Consider the following 25228-nt stretch of genomic DNA (forward strand, 5'->3'; position numbering starts at 1 on the left):
CCGTTCTGGACGTTGGTCGGCTTTTACCTATGACCCTCTGGATTATCCAGGCTGATGTATTTGGCAGCATTATGCCCTCTGGAGAGGAAAAACCCCAAGTCTAGGAGTTTGCTCATATGCAAAGAGACCTTGAACTTTATATGTGGATGCAGAGATTGTCCTATATCCATGAATGGAACGGGGTGAGGCCGAGCAAGGCCGATTCTGCAGTGACCCGGTAGGCTGAAACACCAAATCCAAACTTTTTCAAAGACAGAAATCATTTAACCCATATTGGAACCTCCATCCTGGCCCCTCCCAGCAGTTGGCCAGGGCATAACCAGTGATGCTTTTAGGTGCTAGACTGTAAACTCCTTGTGGGTGGGGAAAGTGTCTACCAACTCTGTTATATTGTACTCTTCCAAGTGCTTAGTATAGTTCTCTGAACACAGTAAGTTCTCAATAAATCCAATTGTTTGATTTGGTTCAATTCTAAAAAGCATGAGATGTGACCTAGTGAGAGGGAGCACAGGCCTGAGAGTCAGATGGACCAGGATTATAATCCCAGCTCTGTCATTTGTCTTCTGTGTGACCTTGGGCAAGTCATTTAACTTCTCTGGGCCTCCATTATCTCATCTGTAAAATGGGGATTAAGACTGTGAGCCCCAGGTGGGACAGGTACTGTGTTCAACCCAATGTGCTGGTGCAGTGTTCTGCACATAGTAAATGCTTAATAAATACGAATGAATAGTGTCCACTGCAGTTCTTAATACAGTGATTGGCTCACAATAAGTGCTTAACAAATGCCATTATTCTAAATTTGTTAAATGAATGATTTTTCCAGGGCATTTAGAAATCACATGAACCAGGGGAAAAACAGGTTGGAATACACCTGTTTTTTAGTCCAGGGAAGAAGAAAACTCTCCCAAGAAGCAAGACAGCTACATTTTAAAATGGATCCAAAGCAGTGCAAAGCATTAGCAAAGAAAGCTCTTTGGCTATCATACATCGTTTAAAGTTGCTATTGTCAGACAAAGAAAGTGCTATCTGAGCCGTTGCTGAGAAACTAAAAACCTCAAAAACACAACACTGGTTGGAAGACTCGACAAGAAGACACTCTATTCTCACTGTTGGCTCAGAGGGAAGGGTTACCATATGGTCTCCGATAAGGGGTGCCATGCAATCCTTGCAGCACCTAAACTTTAAGACACGAAGCTACACATTTTCACAAGTGAAATACCTATGCTTGTGGCATTCCTGTTGGAACTAGAACAGAGCCGTTGTTCTCATGTAGATAATTGCAGTGAACTAACAGCCATTAAATAATAACAATAATAATTATGGTACTTGTTAAGCACTTACTACATGCCAAGCACTGTTCTAAGCACTGGAGCAGATACAAGTTAATCAGGTTGGACACAGTCTCTGGCCCACATGGGGCTCACAGTCTTAATCCCCATTTTACAGATGAGGTAACTGAGGGACAGAGAAGTGAAATGACTTGACCAAGGTCACACAGCAGACTTGTGGAGGAGTCGGGCTTAGAACTCTGGGGTTAAACTGGTGGTTTTGGTGGTGGTGGTGACCAGCAAAGATGTTTTTGTATAAGCATGTTGATCTTCTGTTGAAACCTGATGTTAATGCTTTGCTAGTGCACAGAGGCTTTTATCCAGGCATCTCAAAGGGCTTTCTAAGCACTAGGTGATTAAACGTCAAACATCCCCAGGAGAGAATAGTATTCCTATCCCTGTTTGTTAATGGGAAAATTGAGGGCTGCAGAGGTTCAATGACTGTCCAAGAGTGCAAAGTTAGACAGCAGAAAAGATGAGAACAGACCCAGGAGTCTGCCTCCCAGTCCTGGGCTCTAACTACTAAATCACCTGAAAGAGACACGTTGGGTTTCATTTCTATTCCGTACACAGGAGGGGAAAATCAATGTTTGCTAAATGAAAAGAACAAAAATTGGCAGGAGAAAAATGGATTTTCAACCTTTTAATGGAGTATTATTGACAATGACAAGTCAAAACTAAAACAATAAGGAATGCCTTGACCAGGTGGTTTACTTTGATTGAGGGATTTTTTTTTTTTTTTTTTTTTTTGGTGGATGAGAGAACAGTGACTTAAAGTTCCCTCTCAACAGAATGGGTGGTGGAAATGAGGGGGCAAACCAGGGGCAGCCCAGGTCTCTTTCATAAAACAGGGTGGTGAACCACCTTCATTGGGATGAATTGACTCATGATTTTGCCTGTATACAATGTACTTCTGATGCTTTCATGTCAAAAAAAAAAAAGCCCTACCGCTGTCATATCCAAGTGTTGAAGCAGCAAGGCCTAAGCAGCATGGCTCAGTGGAAAGAGCCCGGGCTTGGGAGTCAGAGGCCGTGTTTTCTAATCCCAGCTCTGCCACTTGTCAGCTGTGTGACTTTGGGCAAGTCACTTCACTTCTCTCTGCCTCAGTTACCTCATCTGTAAAATGGGGATTAAACCCATGAGCCCCACCTGGGACAACCTGAGAACCTTGTATCTCCCCCAGCAATTAGAACAGTGCTTGACACATAGTAAGTGCTTAACAAGTGCCATCATCATTATTGTCATTACTATAGAGCACGGGCCTGAGAGTTGGAAGGAACGGGGTTCTCATTTCATCTCCGCCACTTGTCTGCTGTGTGACCTTGGGCTTCTCTGTGCTTTCAGGTACCTTTTCTGTAAAATGGGGATTAAAACTTGGAGCTCCCTGGGGGACAGGGACTGTATCTCACCCAATTACCTTGTATCTACCCCAGTGGTCAGTTCACTAAGCACTTAGCAAATACCACATAAAAATAAGTGGGGGCCTAGCTGTAAGGCTGGATAAGGATAGGAATGGGACAATGATTCTTTAAAAATGCAAGTCCCTACCACTGAAGTTGAGTGGTGGATAGGATGGGCAGTTGCTTACACCCTTCCTCCCTCCACTTACCTTTTTCCAGCCTAGGTGTTTGCTCACCTGTTATGACTGTTGACATTTATTGAGCACCTTCGGGTGTTTTTATCACCACCCCCATTACCAGGATTATAGAGGCTCAATCAATCAATCAATCAGTGGCATCTATGAAGTGCTTACTGCTTGCAGAAAACTGTTCTAAGTGTTTGGAAAAGTATAATAGAGTTTGTAGACATGATCCTTGTCCTCAAAGATTTTGTAATCCAGCAGGTAAGACAGATATTAAAACAAATGTACAGGTAGGGGAAGTAACCAATTATAGAGAGATAGGTAGATTGTAAAGTCACTATGGACAGGGAATGTGTCCATCAACTCTGTTGTATTCTCCCAAGCGCTTAATACAGTACTTTGCAAAGAGTTAGCATTCAATAAATGAATTGATTGATTGATGGATAAGTACCTAAGTGCTGTGGGGGTGGGGAGTTAGAGGGAAAGTATACCTAAATGCTTAGTGGGTACAGACTTCAGTGCATAGGTGATGCAACAGAGAAAGAAACTAGGGTAGGGAGATTAGGAGAATCCTGATTAGAAGATGGGGATAATGTTGCTGTGATAAAGAAGTGTGGGAGTGGCCCTATTTAATTATTGCCCATACCAGGAGGTGGTGTGACTAAAGTCATTGGTTCTGTCTGATGAATGCAGTCTGGGGAGACTGTCAGATGGTAGTAAAAGCTTAAATTTCTCAAGGCTGAAGAAGCCACACTGGTTGTCATGTAAAACTCTGTCTCTAAAAAGCAATTTCTGAAATTGGTTATATTTTGGTTTTTCTGTTTGAGGATTGGAAATAGCTCCTTGCAACTTGCCCAGCATGAGCTACAGTAATGGGGGGAGAGAGGAGGTAAACGGTGGGAAGGAGAAAGAAAGGAGAGGGAAAGGATGTGCAGGAAATGTGCAGTATAATAACAATAACTGTGGTGTTTCTGAAGTGCTTACTAAGTGCCAAGCACTGTGCTAAGCACTGGAGCAGATTCAGTATAGTCAGATCAAGCACAGTACCACATGGAACTCACAGTCTGAGGGAGGAAAAATAGACATTTAATCCCCATTGTTTAGATGAAGAAATTGAAGTGCAGAGATATGAAAAGACTTGTCCTAGTCACACAGCAGGCAAGTGGTGAAGCTGATTACCTTGTACTGACCCAGCGTCTAGCACAGTGCTTAGCACATAATAAGCACTTAATAGGTATTATTATTGTTATTACTATTAGGGAATTTTAACTTGATTTACTACCACTGACTTTCACAAGGAGAGAACAGGCTGGTAAGCATCTCTTTTCGCTGGTAAATTCCTTATGCTCATTTTCAAGGCTCCTTTATGGGTGAAGGATGTTGAAGGGCCTTGAGATCTCAGCTTTGTCTCAAGGCTGGCCTTGACATCTCAGCCAGGTCCTTGAGCAGTCGTTGCCAGGGAGATGATGATGATGATGCCATTTAAGGCACTGACTGGTTTGCAAGAAAGCCATTACCTGTGGAAATCTGAGTTTTCACAGAGTAGGGACTTACTCTGGGAGCCATTTGAAAGAGACTGTTGAATTGACCTTTCCTTCCTGCAGCTCTAGGGCAAAACGCAGAGGGAAAGGAGGCTTAGATTTAGGTTTAGGGGTTGATCTCAGCTACCTAACAAGAAAGAAAAACTAGGCCCTATAGAGAATTACAGAGAATGGAAGAGCCCTGCTCTTGAAGTATTCTTGCCTGAAGGAAGAGTTGGGGAAGATGACTCCCAAACCCAAAGGAAGAAGATTCATGAAATACAAGTGACAAAAGCACTTTGACCATGAAAAACCATAATAATAATAACAACAGTGGTGATTAAACAACTTTTGAATCCCCATTTTACAGATGAATAAATTGAGGCATGGATAAATTAAGAGATGTGCTCAAGGTCATTCAGGAGGAAATAGTAGAACTGGGAGAGATCCCAGGTCTTATTAATAATAATAATAATAATGGCATTTATTAAGCACTTACTATGTGCAAAGCACTGTTTTAAGTGCTGAGGAGGTTACAAGGTGATCAGGTTGTCCCACAGAGGGCTCACAATCTTAATCCCCATTTTACAGATGAGGTAACTGAAGCACAGAGAAGTTAAGTGACTTGCCCAAAGCCACACAGCTGACAACTGGCAGGGCCAGGATTCTAACCCATGAACTCTGACTCCAAAGCCTGTGCTCTTTCCACTGAGCCACGATACCAGGCCCTTGCTCTTTTTTTCCATTACACTACCCTGATTCCCCCAAGTAGTAGATCTTTTCTGGCTCTTTGCCATTTGGGTGAGCCTCAGAGACCAGTGGTTATTAGAAGGGGAAAAGTATATCTTCCTTCCAATAGCTTATGAACTTGAGTTGTTTGGGCAGTAGTGGTGATGGTTTCCACAAAGCCATCCGTGTTCTCTCTCCTGGCACCTCTGAGCCCAGAGGAGTGCACTGGGAGACAGTTGATAGGGAGAACCGGGGCAGTCTGTGATCACAGAAGGGAACATCTCTTAGACCTACAGATGTCTCCCCAGACTGTAAGCTCCTTGTGGGCAGGGGACATATCTATTGCACTCTCCCAAGTGCTTAGTACAAGCACTCTGCAAACTGTAAGCGCTCTTCAAATATCTATGATTCATTGATTCATTCATTCATTCAATCGTATTTATTGAGCACTTACAGTGTGCAGAGCACTGTACTAAGGGCTTGGGAAGTACAAGTTGGCAACATACAGAGACGGTCCCTACCCAACAGCAGGCTCACAGTCTAGAGGATTGGAAAAGCATCATGGCCTAGTGGAAAGAGCATGGACCTGGGTTTTAATCCTGGCTCTGCTGCTTGTCTGCTGTGTGACCTTGGGCAAATGACTTAACTGCTCTCTGCCTCATTTTCCTCATCTGTAAAATGGAGATTAAGACTGAGCACCATGTGGGAGAGGGGCTGTGTCCAACCTGATTACCTTGTATGTACCCCAGTTCTTGGCACTCCACAAATATTATTATCTACTATTGCCTCCTGTATGACCTTGAGCACGCCCCTTAACTTATCCATGCCTCAGTTTATTCATCTGTAAAATGGGGATTAAAAAGTTGTTCTCCCTTCCTGCTAGATTATGAACCCTATACAGGGGCAGAGACAGTTTCCAACTGATTATTAATTATATTAACCTGATTATTATGTTGCCAACATGTACTTCCCAAGCACTTAGTATAGTGCTCTGCACACAGTAAGTGCTCAATAAATACGATTGAATGAATGAATGAATGAATGAATCTTGCATGTACCCCAGAACTTGGTACAATGCCTGGCATAGAGTAAGAGCTTAATAAAGACCACTGTTGTTGTTATTATTATTGTTAAGGTTTTTCACAATCAAAGAGCACAAGAGATTCTGTCTCAAAGATACTCTCACTCATTGATTTGTCTTGCAGTCAACAGTGTCATCTTTGAACTGACAGACAATTCTCCAACTGTCCCATTGCCCTTCTTATACCTACAGTAATTCACCTTATGCCACTTTCATTTTTGTCACTTTTCTCATCTTAAAGAGGGTCACCTCAAATATCAAGCAAAATACCATCTTTAGGACAACATTTCTCCAATAATTTCAAAAATCTAGAATTGCCCTTTGAAAATGGATTTTTCAACTCTAATGATCATTTCAAGAGTCAAAGCTGAGCTTTGCTCATTGCATTCAACAGTTCAGTCATGAAAAGAATTGGGGGGAAAAGGTTAAAAAGAAAATTAAAAATAATTGTTTAAACAGGCTTGCATTTACTAAACACCCACTTAAACCACATTAATCATTAATTACTGTGATCTTCAAACTAAAACCCTCACTGATTTGATTAAAAAATATATGAATTAATAAAATCGGATGCTGATTACAAATACTTTTTTGGAAATGCTTTTCATAATGTTTCTAGCATTTCTCTAGCAACCTTTTACTATCTCAAAGTGGAGAAATGGATTTATCAAACCCTGGAATAATTTCCATATAATTTTCCAAAGTATACCAAAGATTTTTCTGGAACATATTCATTTTTTCAGTTTATACTTAATATATCATTTTCCAGTGTATTTGTACACACATTTCATTGGCTGATTTCCTATCATATATGAAGACAAACAGGGGTGATGACTACATTGCTATTGCTAAGGTTTGTTAAATTGTGATGTGTATCTCTCTCTCTCTGTATGTATATATATATATGTATATATATATATGGTTTATATATGAAAACCATATAAGGGGCCATCAGAAAGCTTCATATTGGGCACATTTTTTCTGAGGAAGCATTCAGCAACAGAAAATTACACATTATTGTGCATTTATTTAAGGGGTAAAATGGTAAAAATCTTAAAGGTTTAAGAGGCTGCATTTACCCACTCAAAAGAGGCTTTTGATTTTAGCATAAAATTTCACACGTACTTGCTTGGCTATGATCAGTCTGTGAACTGGTTTAAATCCTTTTGTTGTGTGGAAAATAGCCTTGTGTATGTTGAAGGTCATAAATGACCATGTATCCACATAAAAAACCCCTTCCTCCCCTTCCCCCCTGCAGAAGCTCTTTATGTTGGTAGCACATACAGCCTATTATGTAATTACTGAAGACGGGAGTGGCCAAGCTGTTGGCTATGTAATATGCCTAATTACTCGTTTACCCAGGAGAGCAGAACCCCGACACTCTTGGTTAACACTGCATGCTTGATTTCTTTTTATTTTTTGGCTAATTACAGGTTACCCAAGCGAAGGCTGCTCTCGTCCCCTGGGAAAATGTTCTGCCGTAAAAGTATATGGAAGGGTTTATAGTGCAAGCGTTTAGTACAGTGCTCCGCACACAGTAAGAGCTCAGGAAATACAAATGAATGAAAAGGGTTTGAGGGACTAGTGGTGCTGGGACCTTTGGGCGCTTTCTCAGACCCAGTGACCGCTTCTGATTTGCTAGCAAGTGAGGAGAACACTTTAAATCCTGGGTTATCGGTCATTACGGGCAGGGAACATGACTGCTAATTCCTCCTGTATTGTGCTCTCCCAAGAGCTTAGAACAATGCTCTGCACATAGTAACCACTCAATAAATACCACTGATTGATTGATTAGTGTGGGGTATGCGTGACCCATGTAAACTTGGGTCCATGGAGGCAAGGTGAACTGAAGAACTGCTCAGAACATTCAAGCCTCCAAACCCTAAACTCAGGGAATAAGGCCTGAGGACGAAGGGGAGAAAAAGAGAAGATTGGCCTGAATTATTGATCATATCCTGTGGCCCCAGTGGGACTGAGAGTTAGGACTGAATGTCAGGAAACCAGCACCCAATTCTCAGCTCTGCCATTAGCCTGCTTTCTGCATGACCTTGGACAATAGCTTTTCTGGTTCTCAGCATCCTCATCTGTAAAATGGGGATAAAATAGATTGGGATCTCTGGGTGGGACAGGGATTTTGTCCTATCTCTAAGCTTTGTATCTACCCCAATGCTTAGTACATAGAAAGCATTTTATAAACACCACCACCATTGTGATTATCACTTAATTTTGCTGTTGCACACAAACACTTTTTTTGTGTGGGCTAGAAGCAGCATGGCTTAGTGGAAAAAGCACGGGCTTAGGAGTCAGAGGACGTGGGTTCTAATTCCAGCTCTGCCGCTCGTTAGCTATGTGACTTTGGGCTTAACTTCTCTGTGCCTCAGTTACCTCATCTGTAATATGGGGATTAAGACTGTGAGCCCCACATGAGACAACCTGATCTACCCCAGCATTTAGAACAGTGCTTGGCATATAGTAAGTGCTTAACAAATACCATCATTATTCATTATTATTCTAAATCCTCCATGGGTATGTGTCTGGGTTCATTTATAATTTTTTTTAATGGTAGTTCTTAAGTGTTTGCTACATGCGAGGCACTGTACTAAGCTCTGGGGTAGATACAAATTAATCAGGTTGGACACAGTCCTTGTCTCACATGGGGCTTACAGTCTTTATCCCCATTTTACAGATGAAGTAACTGAGGCATAGGGAAGTGAAATGACTTGCCTAAGGTCACAGAACAGACATGTGTCAGAGCCCGGTTTAGAACCCATGTCCTCTGACTCATAGGCCCTTGCTCATTTCACTAGGCCATGCTGCTCCTTCACGAAAGGGTTTATCTGACAGGGTAATGTAAACACTACAGAGAAGGCTTGTTGGAGGAGTTCAGGTTTTAGAAGGGCTTAGAATGTAGGAAGCACCATGTTCCAACAAATCTGAGGAGGCAAGAAGGGAAGGAATCCAAGCTGAAAGGACAACATGGTTGAGGTGAAGAAGGTGGGAGAGGTAAAAGCGAGGCACAGTCAGTTAACTCCGTGCTTTCTCCAAGCAACCATGTGAACTCACCCCCAGGATGGTGATCCCCAGTTTCAGAGTGAGAAACTGATTTCTTGGAAGGCATGTTGACTTGTGGAAGGTTAAGGCAATGCAAAACCCCAGGAGCTGTTTCAGACCCCTCAGTTCAGCCCTCCATGCCCCTGATATCCCATACTAATAACTTCAATAATTCTCCCCCAACTGGCCACTTCCTCTTAGAGCTCCATGTGACACGATGCTGAGATTAGGGGGTCTTGATGGTGGTGGCGACAGGGTTGCATGGGCTTGGGGAATCATCCATCTTGATCTAACCCCATTTAAAAAAAATATAAAAGGAAGAAAAGGGTGGGACAGAGGGTAGGGGGAGAGAAAAATGATGTATCCGCTCAGAGCCTTTGTTCGGCTGCTGTTCCTGAAAAGGACTTGGGGTGGGGAGGAGGAGAGAAAAGATGGCCCCTTTTTATTTTTTCAGTGTTACCATGGAATAGAAAGCTCCCAGATCTCAATAGGGTGACTCCTTGGGAAGAAAAATCATTAACGTGATGAGTTGCATCTGTTCCTTGGTTTTGATGCCTCTCCCCCTCCTTCCATTCTCCCACTCCCCCCCCCCCCCCACTCCACCCCATTACTAATTATTTGAGTATTCTGGGCCCCCCAAATCAAACTGGGGATCTTTGTCCCCAGCTGGCTTGATTAGGGGTGGGGAATCAGGGGCTGTGGGAGCCTATTTTGAAAGATTCTGATCATCCCACCCAACAAGGCCTCTGATGATGTCCCTGGGATATTAGGAATCAACTGGGTTTACTGGCTTCCCAGAGGCCTCTCTCCCATTGTGGAGAGAAAGTGTGCAAGGGGACCAAGGGTTTTCCATAAGGTATCTCTCATCTGAGGATTTTGAAGCAGGAGGCTTGCAGGAAGATGGAAATTGAGACTGTCATCTTGAAGGCTCACTGGGTGTGCCGGGCCATTGCTAATTAGGCCCAGTTCTGAGGATTTAGAGCTGTGGAGATAGGACTCCTGGGTCCTTTCCTCAGTTTTCCACTCAATTGCTCCCTGTATGCCCTTGGGGAAGCTCCTTAATTGTCCTGTGAGGGGAGGAACAGAAACATCTCTTGCCTCACCCGGGCTGGCTGTCGGGCCTCAATTAAGCCTGCGTGTTCCTGGGAAAGCTGTGGAGGGAAGACTTTTTCTCCCCAGGGGAATGTGCTTGTACCCTGCCTTCCTTGAAAAGGAGGAAGAGCAAAGTAAAGCAACCCTGCTACTTTGCTACTGTTCCACACACCCCACCCCCCTGACCTACCCAGCACCTCATCCTGCTCACAAAATTAACCAAAAGCATAAAGCAAAATTCAAAAAAAGAAGACTCCAATGAACTAATGAGCAAAAAGTGTTAGGCTTATATGTGTGCCTGTGAATTATTTACACGTGATGCATACATGACAGTATTTACTGATTCCTTGCAGGGGGGAGACTCTTCGGTGGGGCATAAGCTAATAAAAATATCTTTATACAACGGATAAGACTCTTTAGGAAAGAGATGAAATTTGCCTGATATTTTCGATTCAGCATGATAAAATATGGGCACATAATAGACTTTTAATAGAGCTGTGAAGAGAAACCTAGGAAGCCTAGATCACAGGGAGCCATAAAGCCAAGAGCCTCAAGGTAGGAGGATGCTATAATTCTTCCCCGACTGGGGGAATCCATCTACCTGTCCCTCATTTTCCGGTTATTTAGAAATTTACTGCGTCTTTAGGAAAGGTCTCTGCCTCTCTCTGAGGCCCTCTCTCAGCCCAGACTAACCCTCTGTGTCGTGCAAGATGCTTGCATCCCCCAAGGACAGTGTTAGATGGTAGTGATAAATATGTCCCCATGTTTGCAATAGGCAGATACATTCATTTGTACCCACACAAAGGAAAAGAAGGAAGCACTAATATAAATTTTTGTGTGGGTGCCAATTATTTCTCAGCCCTGGTGTTATTTCTTCAAGCCGAAATCTGTTTATCTTCCTAGTAAGAGTTTTAAAGATGTTACCCATAACTCACCACTACCAGCCTGCTGCCTTATGCCTGCTTCTTGGAAATGCAAGAGTCCCACTGGCTTTAAGCATCCGCTTCACTACAGTGGATTGTTGGGGGTAGCTATTAACTTTTAAGCTTCAGCAGTTTAACCTGTTTATCGATTGGGTTTGCTAACAATTACCATTTAAAAGCACACACCATAGCGAGGCTGGGGCTTGGTGTGCAATTGTTAACTTGCTATGGAATTTGGTCTAGGGGAACAAAGATCTTTACAAATTCATATGGAGTGAGTCACACATTGGGCTTTCTCACAGGGCCCAGAGAAGTTGGTGGCTTCTCTGAGAGTTGTCCCGTAGATCTGTTTGGCTGGGAAGGAAAATCAAAATCAAAAGAGTTTAGTGTTGTTCTCATAAGAAAATCATTTTTTGATTACACATATCGTAGGAAGACATCTGCTATGGATTACCCCGCTTATATCGAAGGGGATGAAAAAAAGATTTTTCTTTTCATGAAAAAGGGAAGCACATTTAGATAACATTACAAAGCTAACAACCCAAAGCAACTTTGACATAACCTATTTTACAAACACAAGGGGCCCTCAGCTAACTCCATAATTTACAGATATCAGCTTGCTGGAATACACGCTGGTTGTTGGCAGGCACTGCTAAAAACACTAAACCCAGGTCTCTGGTTCCTCTTCGGCCTGAAAAACAAAGGGCTATTTCACAGAAGTACAGAGCCCGTTTTTGGGTAGGGACCGTCTCTATTTGTTCCCAACTTGTACTTCCCAAGCGCTTAGTACAGTGCTCTGCACACAGTAAGCGCTCAATAAATATGATGGAATGAATGAATGAATTTAAAGTCCCTACAATTAGGCACCTAGATTTTTATTGACACCTCAGCTTTCAGAGATTGTTTTTACCCTTGACAGCAGCCTTTTTCCTTTCTTCCAGGTCATGTGAAAGGAAAAAACAAAAACAAAAATCGAATAAAAGATCCTCCAGGATTTGGTTTTCAAGGATTTACAGTGTTGGGGGAAAGTGGGTGGTGGTGGGAGGGGGCTGAAGTTGTAGTTTGCATGGCTCAAGTTCTGCTGTCAGTGTTGACTGGCTTTGGAAAGTGTCTCTCCTTCCATTTTTAGTTATCCCCTCGTGGCTTCCAAACTGACCCCCAGACCCTGAAAAGCAGCGTGGCTTGGTGGATAGAGCACAGGCCTGGGAGTCGGAAGGGCCTGGGTTCTAATCCCAGTTCCGCCACACATCTGCTGTGTGACCTTGGGCAAGTCACATAACTTCTCTGGGCCTCAGTTCCCTCATCTGTAAAATGGGGATTGAGACTGTGAGCCCCATGTGGGACAGAGACTGTATCCAACCTAATTAACTTGTATCTGCTCCAGCATTTTGAACAGTACTTGGCACATAATGCTTAACAAGTACTATCATCAGTATTATTTTTACTATTATTATAAATAAAAGGGCCAGGCTTATTGATGTCAATAATAATAATAATGACATTTAGTAAGTGCTTCCTATGTGCAAAGCACTGTTCTAAGCACTGAGGAGGCTACAAGGTGATCAGGTTGTCCCACGTAGGGCTCACAGTCTTAATCCCCATTTTACAGATGAGGTAACTGAGGCACAAAGAAGATAAGTGACTTGCCCAAAGTCACACAGCTGACAAGTGGCGGAGCTGGGATTTGAACCCATGACCTCTGACTCCAAGGCCCGTGCTCTTTCCACTGAGCCATGCTGCTTCTATGCTGCTTCAATAAATCAATGGTATTTATTGAATGCTTACCACATACAGAGCTCTGTACTAAGCGCTTGAGAGAGTACAATACAACAGGGTTGGTAGACACATTCCCTACTCACAAGGAGCTTATAGTCCAGAGATAGTCAAAAATTGCCTGCATAAAATCTGAGTTGTATTGAGACCCTGCCTCGGTGATCACTGTACATGGTCCCTTGGTACAGTACTCCCTCCACCCTCCCCACTCAGGGATGATGTTTTTGATCCTCCCTAAAAGGAAAGGCGATGCTTCTCTCTTTAAACCAACGGCTTCCCTCATCCACCTCTACATATCATCTGGGAGCTGAATGAAGTCTTCAGCGGACGACTGTTGTGGAAAAGTGAAAGCTCGATCCCTAAAGAAAGCCCATTTCAGGTTCAATTCATTAAATCTATACCAAGTGGGATTGTAATGGTCTCTACACAGAGATATCCTTGAAGCGATAACTGTGAGTGTAACCTGATGACACAAGTTGCATGCCATAAAATGTCAAGCAAAGTTCATGCAATCCATGTGAAATGAGTTAAAATTTAACCAAAGTCTGTAAAGTGTTGCCGTGTAATTGAATCCATGATGGGCCCTGGCAAGCGTCTCAGCATGTCCAAACTTTTCCTAAACCATATTCCTCTTGAAAAATGATCTATTTAACAGAGATTGCTGTCAACATACCCCCTTACCCCACCTCTTAAGCACCAAACTCAGTGGTATAAACCTCTGAGTCACATCCAGCATCATTTTTGTGTCAAAATTGGTTTGGAAATCGGGTACTATTCAGATGAAACAGAAACAGGAGAAAAACCTCGCAGCCATTAGCAACTGAATGCTAACTGATGCTTCACTGAATAACATAGGTCCTTACATTGAGAATAACAGTCAATTACTCTGTACCCACACATTAAGGAAGAAAAGATTTTTTAAAATCTTGCCAGTGAAATGTGGGGTTTTGTTGTTTTGCTTAACCAGACGCTAATTTTCTTCTTCCCGGCTTGCCTGAGTGTGGACTACTTGAAACTTTTTTTTGAAATAGAAATGCTTTTTTTCCCTCCTTCTATATACTATTCCTTTTCTTTATTTTTTTAGATGTTGTAGTTTATAAATTTAGTGCAAGAGTTGATGGTGTCTCTGCATGCATATGGGTGCTCGCAAATGTCCCCATACATATGTATTCCTGGAACACTGCAAATTTGGAGATTTGCAATTTTAATGCCCAAGTCCTCAGAGAACTTAGGCTCAAAGGCAGTCGGGACCATAAGGATTTAATACATAATGCCAATGCCATATTTACCCTAGCCCTCATCCAAATAAAATACCCTCATGCAGAAATACTACATTATTAATTGTGTTCTTTCTTCATCCCACACCCAGTGTCACGTTTTTAGTCTTTTTCTTAATCTGCATAATAATAGGAGTAGTAATTGTGATATTTCCTGACCACTTATTATGAACACTTACTTAAGGGCTGGGGTAAGACATCAGATTGGATACAATCCCTGTCCCATATGGAGTGAATGATCTAAGAGGTGGGGAGAGCAGGGACCTAATCCCCAATTTACAGATAAGGAAATGGGGCACAGAGAGGTTAAGTGATTTACCCAAGGTCACACAGCAGACAAGTGGCTGAGCTAGAATTAGAACCCAAATCCTCTGCCTCACAAGCTGGTGGTTTTTCCACTTGGCCTCAGTACATCTTTGTACCATGAATAATAATAATAATATTTGTTACTAAATACGAGCAGGAAATGTGTCTGCTAATTCTGTTGCACTGTACCCTCCCAATTGCTTAGTACAGTGCTCTGCACACAGTAAGCCCTCGATAAATACCTCTAAGTAGGTACTGTGCACTAGACACTAGAGTAGATAGAAGGTGGATCAAGTTGGACACAGACCCTGTCTCACCTGGGGCTCACAGTTTAAGTAGGAGAAAGGATAGGTGGTTACTCCCCATTTTACAGAGGAGGAAACTGAGGTATAGAGAAGTAAAGCAACTTGTTCCAGACCACACATTAGGCAAGAGGCAGAGCCGGGATTGGGATCCACACCTTCTGACTCCCAGTCCCATGCTCTTTTCAGTAGGCCATACTGTCTCCCATGAAATTAATTGTGGCCTATATGGCTGTACAGACACATTCTAGATGTGGGTTTTTGGGGGGAGAGCAGAATATTCCCCCTTCTTCCACGATTTGACTCCCTGGCTTCCCACTCAGAGGAAGGAAGAAGGGCCAGACCCGCCCTTTCTTATTTCATCCTCAGATGCCAGTTGCCTAATATTTGGTCAGCTGAAAATAGTGTCCTCCTAACCGGCCTTGGAGTGGTCGCAGCTGGACTTCCTCCCAGCCAAACAGAGCACAGGCTAGGAGATAGACAGTGTAGGCTTTGTGTGGCCCGAAAAGCTTTGGCCAGGAAGCTGCAGAAGCCCTGGAGAACAATAGATCCAGACAGGTAGCAGCCTTTTTCCGCGGCAGGTTCTGCAGGTCCCCATCAACACAAGTCCTAGTGAGGCCACAACATCATCCCCACAGAATGAGGTTGCAATTATGTTAATTAGCCTACACTCCACACTGCAATTATAGTACCTTCTCCCAGGCATGTCTTCCGTCATCACGTCTCTTAGCATAAAGCAGTGCATTTCATTATGCTCTCTTCATTATAGTGATATAATGTGGAACGTGATGGATCGTCAGTTTCCATTTTTAATCAGGTAAAATCTGTTTTCTAAACTCAGTGGTCGTCTAGCGGCGACTTCCCCTCCTTGAGATTAATATCTGGGCCGATCCCAGGTAGGTGCTCTGACTTTGATCAATGTCAGACCTCCACAGTAAGTGCAGAGCCCTTCAATTCTCAATGTTCATTCTGGTGATGAGGATCAGACTTGATCTTGATCTTCTTTCTGGGCACTTTGTCAGTTGGACCTGGGGATGGGCTGGCTGAGCATTTCTGAGGGAATGCAGGGAGGCTTCATCCCAAAGAAACATGAGGCAGGCTATATCAGGAGCCAGATAGGAGGCCTCGTGGCCTGCTTGCTGGTGTGTGTGGCCTTGCTTTGTCTCATGGCCATTTCGGTAGTGGCTGACCTTGGCTGGAGCCCCGGGCTGTCCCTAAGTGAGAAGTTTAAGGCCGGCACAGTTAGGAGTTGAAAGAGAATTGTTGGATTAGGGCATGAATTCCAATTAACAATAATAATGACTGTAATAATAATGGTGTTTCCAAGTGCTTATTAAGTGCCAAGTGTCATGCTAAGTGCTGGGATAGACAGACTCCGATCAACTCAGACACAGTCCTTGTCCCTTGTAGGACTCTCAGTCTAAGAGGGAAGGAGAACAGATATTTCATCCCTATTTAACAGATGAAGAAACTTAATCCTAGAGGAAAGGGGAGCCTCGGAGGTTCATCAGACCTTGCTGAAACAGATTATGTTTATTTTCCTAGAATTAGGAACACAAAGAAGGGTGAGAAGAGTGGACGATTTGTAGTCTGTAGTCTCAGTAATGGTCAAAGCTTGTTAGACATTCCTAGTCTCCTCCCTCTGGCCCACACCCTAATTTCAGCTACCCAAAGCCCTACTGAGAGCAGGGGATGAGGGGGAGGGTCATGTATCTGATCCCTTACTGCTCAACCAGAAACACACAAATGGAAGTCTAATTTTCCCTTTCATTCAGAGCTTCCAAGGATGAAAACTCCTTAACTGACAGGTATTCCATTTCAGCGATTTTTCACTGGGAAAATCACGAAGTTCTTTGTTCTATAAATTGGCATTTTGGGATACGTTGAAGAGCAAATGGGACATCCTTGTCAATTTCTTCATTTTGGAAAAGTATTATTATTGTTACTATACTGAATCTCTGGCATTCATGAAGCACTTTTCTCTGAGAAGCTCAAAGCACTCCACTGATTGTGTTTTTCCTAACTGATGCATTATTCTATGAGGTTGGGGGGAACCTGCCTGAATTATTCTCCCAAATAAGTAGGCAAGCAGTAGATTCCTTTACCACCTGCTTGCACAACACAACAAAATGTACAGTTCCATGGAGTTGAACTTAAGACCCAGGGCCAGCTGTGTGCTTCCAAGTGAACCAAAAAGAATAATAATGATAATAATAATCTCAGACAAGTTGGTTTTGCCAGAGCTGATTTTAGAAGGGTTGGACACAGGAGGTCACCCCATTTTCCTTAATCTCCTCCTGCATCTATTCATTCATTCGGTCATTCAATCATATTTATTGAGTACTTATTGTGCACAGAGCACTGTAATAAGCGCTTGGGAGAGTTCAATGCAACAATAAACAGACACATCCCGTGCCTATTGGAGCTTAAAGCCTAGAGGCAGGGAGACAGACATCAATACAAATAAATTACAGATATGTACCTAAGTGCTGTGGGGCTAAACCAAGAGAGTAAGTCAGAGCTATGCAAAAGGGAGTGGGAGATGTGCCTTCAATAAGGCTTTGAAGTGGGGCAGGGGGAGAAAAAGGAGGAGAAAAATTGTCTGTCTGATTTAAGGAAGGAGGGCATTCAAGGCCAGAGGCAGTACGTGAGTGAGGGGTCAGTGGTGAGTTGGGTGAAATCAAGACACAGTGAGAAGGCTAGTAATAGAGGAGCAAAGTGTGTGGGCTGACTGTAGAGTAGAGGGGGCAAGGTGGTGGAGAGCTTTATGCCAAGATAAGGGCCCAGTGCAATGCAACTAGAACTGGCAGACTCTCTGATGCAATCAGCACACAAGGCAGATAAGCTCCTCAGATCCCAGTCCCCTCCCCCAGCATCTGGGAGCAGCCACAGCCCAGCTGGGGATAGTCTAAATAGATCAGCTTGAGGTAGAGGATTCCCAACTAGTCATTGATTTCCCCCTTTTTTTCTCATTTTGCCCAGCTGAACTATCACTAGGCAGGGAGGAGATGAGCACTGACCCTAACAGGCCCATGATCGTCATTATTGCAGGAGAACTAAGGGAGCAAGGAGGGGAGAGCAGAGAGGTAATCAGATCGAACAGTTTGCATCTTCAATGGGCTGCAATTCCCTGTGGACACAAAGAGTGGGACACCCTCGTTAATTCAACTTCACTGGAAGCTGCCTCCCTCCTCCCCCCAACCCAAGCCTCCTTTCCACTTCCAAAGCTCCTGGTACAAGAAATGGTGCATTGCCTAGAGGAAAGAGCACGGGACTGGGAATCAGAGGACCTAAGCTTTAATACCTGCTCTGCCACTTTCTTTTTAAATGGCTTTTGTTAAGGGATATAGGTCAGACACTGTACTAAGTGCTGGGCTAGACACAAGCTCTTCACAATCCATGTCCCACCTGGGGCTCAGTCTTCATCCCCATTTTATAGGTGAGAAAACTGAGGCACAGAGAAGTGAAGTGATTACACAGCAAAGTGGCAGAGCAGAATTAGAACCCAGGTCCTTCTGACTCCCAGACCTGTGCTCTCTCTAATAGGCCATGCTGCTTCTCTTGCCTTATCTGCAGTGTGACCTGGGCAACTCACTTAATTTCTTGGTGTCTCAGTTTACTCATCTTTGTGCAGAAACGCTCTGGGCATGTTACTCCCCTCCTCAAAAATCTCCAGTGGCTGCCTGTCAACCTACGCATCAAGCAGAAACTCCTCACTCTCAGCTTCAAGGCTGTCCATCCCCTCACCCCCTCCTACCTCACCTCCCTTCTCTCCTTCTCCAGCCCAGCCCGCACCCTCCACTCCTCTGCTGCTGACCTCCTCACCATGCCTCGTTCTCACCTGTCCCACCGTCGACCCCCGGCCCACGTCCTCCCCATGGCCTGGAATGCCCTCCCTCTGCACATCCGCCAAGCTAGCTCTCTTCCTCCTTTCAAAGCCCTACTGAGAGCTCACCTCCTCCAGGAGGCCTTCCCAGACTGAGCCCCCTTTTTCCTCTCCTCCTCCCCATCCCCCCGGCCCTACCTCCTTCCCCTCCCCACAGCAATTGTATATATATTTGTACAGATTTATTACTCTATTTTACTTGTATATATTTACTATTCTATTTATTTTGTTAATGATGTGCATGTAGCTTTAATTCTATTTGTTCTGATGATTTTGACACCTGTCTACATGTTTTGTTTTGTTGTCTGTCTCCCCCTTCTAGACTGTGAGCCCATTGCTGGGTAGGGACCGTCTCTATATGTTGCCAACTTGTACTTCCCAAGCGCTTAGTATTCATTCATTCATTCAATCATATTTATTGAGCGCTTACTGTGTGCAGAGCACTGTACTAAGCGCTTGGGAAGTACAAGTTGGCAACATATAGAGAAGGTCCCTACCCAACAGCGGGCTCACAGTCTAGAAGGGGGAGACAGACAACAAAACATATAAACCAAATAAAATAAATAGAATAAATATGTACAAGTAAGTACAAGTACACAGTAAGCACTCAATAAATACGATTGAATGACTAATAAGGAGATTCAAAACCTGCTCTCCCACCTACTTAGACTACGAACCCATGTGGGACAGAGACTGTGTCCGAACTGATTATTTTGTCTCTACTCCAGAACATACTACAGAGTTTGGTGCAGATTAAGCTCTTTACAAATATCATCATTTTTATTATTATTGCTATGATCGTTGTTATTCCCTATTGTTCACTTGGATACATGCAACTGGCCCTAGGTCTCAAGTTCAGCACCATGGAGCAGTGCACTGCAGTGTGTTGTGCAAGCAGGTGGAAAAGGAATCAGTGCTTGCCTAACATGATCTAGCAGATAGAACCCGGACCTGAGAGTCCGAAGGACCTGGGTTCTAGTCCCAACTCCGCCACTTGTCTCCTCTGTGACCTTGGGCAAGTGACTTTACTTCTCAGGGCCCCAGTTCCCTCATATGTAAAATGGGATTGAGACTGTGAGCCCCACAGGGGACAAGGGACTCTGTCCAACTCAATTTGCTTGTATCCACCCCAGTGCTTAGTACAGTGCCTGGCAAATAGTAAGAGCTTAGCAATACTGTTATTATTATTACTTAACTTCTCTGTCCCTCAGTTATCTCGTCTGTACAACGGGGTTTAAGACTGTGAGCCCCATGTGAGATGGGGACTATGTCAAGCCCAATTTGCTTGTAAATACCCCAGTGCTTAATATAGTGTCTGGCACACAGTAAGTGCTCTACTAATATATATTAGTGCTATAACAATAATAATACTAATAACATGGAGAAGGGATTCCATAATAGCCAGCCCACCTTATTCATTCACTGAAACTTCCCATTAAAAATCACACTCTGCCTTTCTAAAATTCTGCCTGTCCTGCAACTCCCTGGTTTGATGTTTCCCACATATTCACCCTTATCTTTGCTGTGTTGGTATTTAAGTACATACTTTATGCCAAGCACTGCACTGAGGTGAGTAGGTAAGAAATTGAGCCTTAAGACACAATCTTGAGCACTGGAATCCCCCTTCCCATTGCTGTAAGCTCCTCAAGGGTAAGGATCATATCTACCACCTCAATTGCCTTGTACTCCCTCAAACACTTAGTACAATGTTCTGCACATACCAAGCACTCAATAAATACCACCGACTGATTGATTTCCCCTCCACATCAGTTTACTCAGTTCAGGGTGAAGATATACTCCTTTTCCCAACTACCATAACCTCTTTGTGGATCTCTCTCCTCTTTAACTCCAGGTCTCCCTCGCCCCTCCTGGGATCCAACAAAGAGTTTCATCCATCACTTTGAACCAACTTTCCATTTGGAGTGCAGAGACTCAAACACGTTGGGATTTTAGGGGGTGACTCAAGAAGAGCAGATGGGCTTTAAAAAGGTAACAGGCTAGAAAGAGATTCCTTACTGTAGTAATAATAATAATAGTAATAACAAATATAATTATGGTATTTGTTAAGTACTTACTGTGTCAAGCAAGACTGTAAACTCATTGTAGGCAGGGAACATGTCTACCATTGTATTGTACCCTACCAGGCACTTAATAATAATAATGGTGGTATTTGTTAAGTGCTTACTATATGCAAAGCACTGTTCTAAGCGCTGGGGGGCATACAAGGTGATCAGGTTGTCCCACTTGGGGCTCACAGTCTTAATCCCCATTTTACAGACGAGATAACAGGCACAGAAAAGTTAAGTGGCTTGCCCAAGGTCACACAGCTAAGTGGTGGATCCAGGATTCGAACCCATGACCTCTGACTCCCAAGCCCGCGCTCTTTCCACTGAGCCACGCGGCTACCCCTGTGTGCACAGCCACTTAGTGCAGTACTCTGCACAGAGTAATAATAATAATAGTGTTTTTTAAGTACTTACTATATGCCAGGCACTGTACTAAGCTCTGGGGTGGATACTACCGAATCAGGTTGAATGCAGTCCTTGTCCAAATTGGAGCTCACAGTCTAAGTAGGAGGGTGAACAGGTACTGAATTCCCATTTTACAGATAAGAGAACTGAGGCAGAGAGAAGTGAAATGACTTGTCCAAAGTCACGCAGCAGACAAGTGGAAGTGGTGGGATTGCAATCTAGGTCCTTGGACTCCCAGGTCTGTGCTCTATACACCTAGACCATGATGCTTCTCACATGGGATGGAAAGCCCAGTGTGGACAGGGATTATCTCTCTTTATTGCTGAATTGTACTTTCCAAGCACTTAGTACAGTGCTCTGCACACAGTAAGTGCTCAATAAATACGATTGAAGAATGAATGAATGAATGGGGTCTTTTCTGTCCCACTTGGAAGCTCTCCATTCTTAGAGATCTGGGGTGCATGAGGCTTGGGTCCAGGCCAAAAAGCTGCTGAGCAAAACCAACTGCCTTGACATTGCTCCCTTTCTCCTTAGCCTTAGGGAAGCAGCATGGCTCAGTGGAAAGAGCTTGGGCTTGGGAGTCAGAGGTCGTGAGTTCTAATCCCTGCTCAGCCACTTGTCAGCTGTGTGACTTTGGGTAAGTCACTTAACTTCTCTGGGCCTCAGTTACCTCATCGGTAAAAAGGGGATTAAGACGGTGAGCCCCCCTTGAGACACCTTGATCACCTTGTATCCTCCCCAGCGCTTAGAACAGTGCTTTGCACATAGTAAGTGCTAAACAAATGCCATTATTATTATTATTATTGTTATTAGCCTCCACAGAGGTGGCTCCACCAATTTGAGCTATGGTGGGGCCCAAAATTGCTCAGAAGAAATCTGAACTGCGGCTCTTCCTTGGCCAGGAAGAATGTGCTTTCTCAGCCCTAAGTGCAAAGATGTGTTCCCCCAGAAGTGGTCCCTACAAGCAAGCTTCCAGCCAAAGCCTGAGGCGGGGATCACATCCAGCATAGGGGTTCTACAGGGGGAGACAAAGATGTGACCCCCATAAAATTCAGGGTAGAGAGCTGCAATGTTCTTACAAGGCTCAGGTGGACATCCTGGAGGAACGAAGGCTTTAACCGGCACCCTTAGGGAATTCTCTTCTGATGGAGCCCCATGTCTGAGAGACGGGGATGAATGCATTGCCCCACAAAGATCTCCGTCTTAAGCCCGCCGGTCCCGAAGTGGAGAGAGGATTCAGCAAGGAGCCCAGACTCTATGGCCCTCAAGGGGGAGGTGGAAATCCTATTAAAAGCCAGGGTCTGGCCTGGGATCACCCCACCCAGCCCTTCCCGCCATCCTCCCAACCATGTAGGTCCCGGTTTTGGAATTCCAGTCCCAGCCAGGTGTCCCCAGCCTGGAGGAGGTTGCACAGCAGCCGGGGCCAGCTGGCAACCGAGCTGTGTTGGGTGGCCAAAAATAGTGGAGGAGAAAAGGAGAGAGCTTGCTTTCTTCCTGCACCACATGCGTTGAAGGACTCAGGAACACCCTCCCACTCAGGTAAATAAAGGTGAGGATTTGTCTCTGTGCCCGGCCTGTCAATTGGGCCCCAGAACATCTAAAAGATGGAAAAAAAAGTCTTCTGTCTGCTGGGAAGGAGTGGATGAGGTATGCAACATTTCAAGTTTCTGGTAATGGTTGTAGAGGCTGGGCCAGAGTACTGAGGTTCCTTGTGCCCTTGCTCTCCTAAGTAAGCTGAAAACAAATTTAGCACTTAATGCTCTGAAGAGTAAACACTTTAATGCCCACTTGTCTGCCCAAGTGCTTTGTTTATTACTCAGGGATGTTAGACTCCAGCAGTTTTCCATGGAGATTGAGAGCCTCCTCCACATTGCCCAGTGGGTGAGTAACTACTGGCTTGGGGCTCTGTGCTGGGAGAGGAGCCGATGGGCCAGCTAGAGCTCATCGGGACCACCACCTTGATGGCAGGCTGCACTCCCCACCCCCACCCATTCTGAGGAAGGATAGGTAGGGCTAGAGCAGGGAGATGACAGAGTGCTGAGTCTTCACAACAATCATTAGAATGGTATTTGTCAAGCACCCACCATGTGCCAAGCACCAGGCAAGCCTCGAGGGAAATACACAATAATCAGATTGGACCCAGTCCCAGTTCCACCTGGCGCTCCCTGTTTAAGGGGGAGGGAGAACTGGTATTTATTCTCCATCTTACAGATGAGGAAACGGAAGCCCAGAGAAGTGAAATGACTTACTCAAGGTCACACAGCAAGGAAGCGGCAGAGCTGGAGTTTCTAGGACTTTGGGTGCCAAGGATCAGACTGAGGGTGGGGAAAAGGAAGAGAGGAGGACAAAAATCCAGTTCAGGAACAGGCCACGTCGTCTAAAAAGACAAATGAAGGAGGAGGAGCTGAATAGTAGGCTTCTTTCCAAGAAGCACTTCAAGGTCCCAAAACGGTAACTGGCTAAATTATGTGCTGGTGGCCTGAATAAGAAGATAAGGAAGTTTCCAAAGGGATCTGATTTATAGTGAGGGAGGATCTCATTCCCTGGGAGGAATCACAGCAGGAAGCAATTAGGCGATGACTTTTGACCGGCTCTAACCAGCCCTGGTCACACTTGGAACTCCTGAGGGCCAGAACGGGTCTGAAAACCACCTGCCTGAATCGTCCTGGTGGAAGGCAGTCAGCAGCCTTGGATTCAAGGACCACCCATCCACCCAGCACTCCAATTGTACTGTGGTATTTATTGAGCAATCACCATGTGCAGAGCATCGTACCAAACACTTGGGGAAGTGCAATAAGAGTTGGTAGACATGATCCCTGCCCACAGGGATCTTACAATCTACAGTTTACTGCAGAGCAGGATATCGGTCTCATGCAGAGCAGGATATTGGTCTTTCCTCTGACTGAGTGTGTGAATACCAGCCCATCTGCAACATACTCCCTTAAAAGCAATTTAGAAATGAGATCAAACCTAATTTTGATGTCCTTTCCTAGAGGATGCTGCACTTCCCCTGAACCACACATCAGCTGGGACCTTTCACCTGCTTGTACTTTGATTCCGCCTCACATCATCTTTTTTACCTGTAATTTTTTAAAATTATGCAACCCTTCAAATTTGCATTGATATGATCCACTTTGGTCAGCAGCTCCCCCTCCTTTGTAGTTAAGCATACCCACTTCCCCATCTCATGATTGTGTAAGCAAACACACTCGTCCTCCTTCATCTGATATGCTGAATTTCCCCCACAGAGCCAATTCCTAGGAAATCCAACGCCAGTGAAAATGGAAAAGAGAGGCAGAGAATATTAAATTGATTTTGTGGTCTGCTGCCTGACTTCCATTAGTCGCATCCTGATTTCTTTGCGCCCGTGGGCACCCGGGAATATGATTATTTTCATGGATGCTTTAACTCACTGCAAGACAGGACATCAGCCTTGTCAACCTATCGCCGCCGCAGCCCAGACCTACTTTCAGATTCAGCATTAGCTGGGATGCTGCAGCACGGAGACCCCGGTGGGCTGCTGTGGGATAATGAGGAAATTGATTCTAGCCATGGCATTCTCCCATCTTACCGTCCTTGCCCCACCTCAGGCCCCCACACAGAATGACAGGATGTTCTCTCCCAACATAGCCGCGATCTGGAGGGAGCAAAGAATCCCACATTACAACGACCCTAGCCCCCAACTCAATGATGTAATGCCCAGATTTCTGCTATTAACACCACTGGTCTCGGTGGTCATCAGTGAGTCTATGAAATGGCACTAATTCTGTCAGAGGTCACATCATGGCGCTTGCTGGTGACATTACTATCTGCCAGAGTTCTCATGTGCTGCAGTGGGATTGGCAAGAGGTAAACTCTTCAGTCCTGATTTAAAGCTGTTGGTATTATGGGCTAATGAAGGCTAACT

The sequence above is a fragment of the Tachyglossus aculeatus genome, chromosome 4, assembly GCF_015852505.1.
Source record: "Tachyglossus aculeatus isolate mTacAcu1 chromosome 4, mTacAcu1.pri, whole genome shotgun sequence".
Taxonomy (NCBI): Eukaryota; Metazoa; Chordata; class Mammalia; order Monotremata; family Tachyglossidae; genus Tachyglossus; species Tachyglossus aculeatus.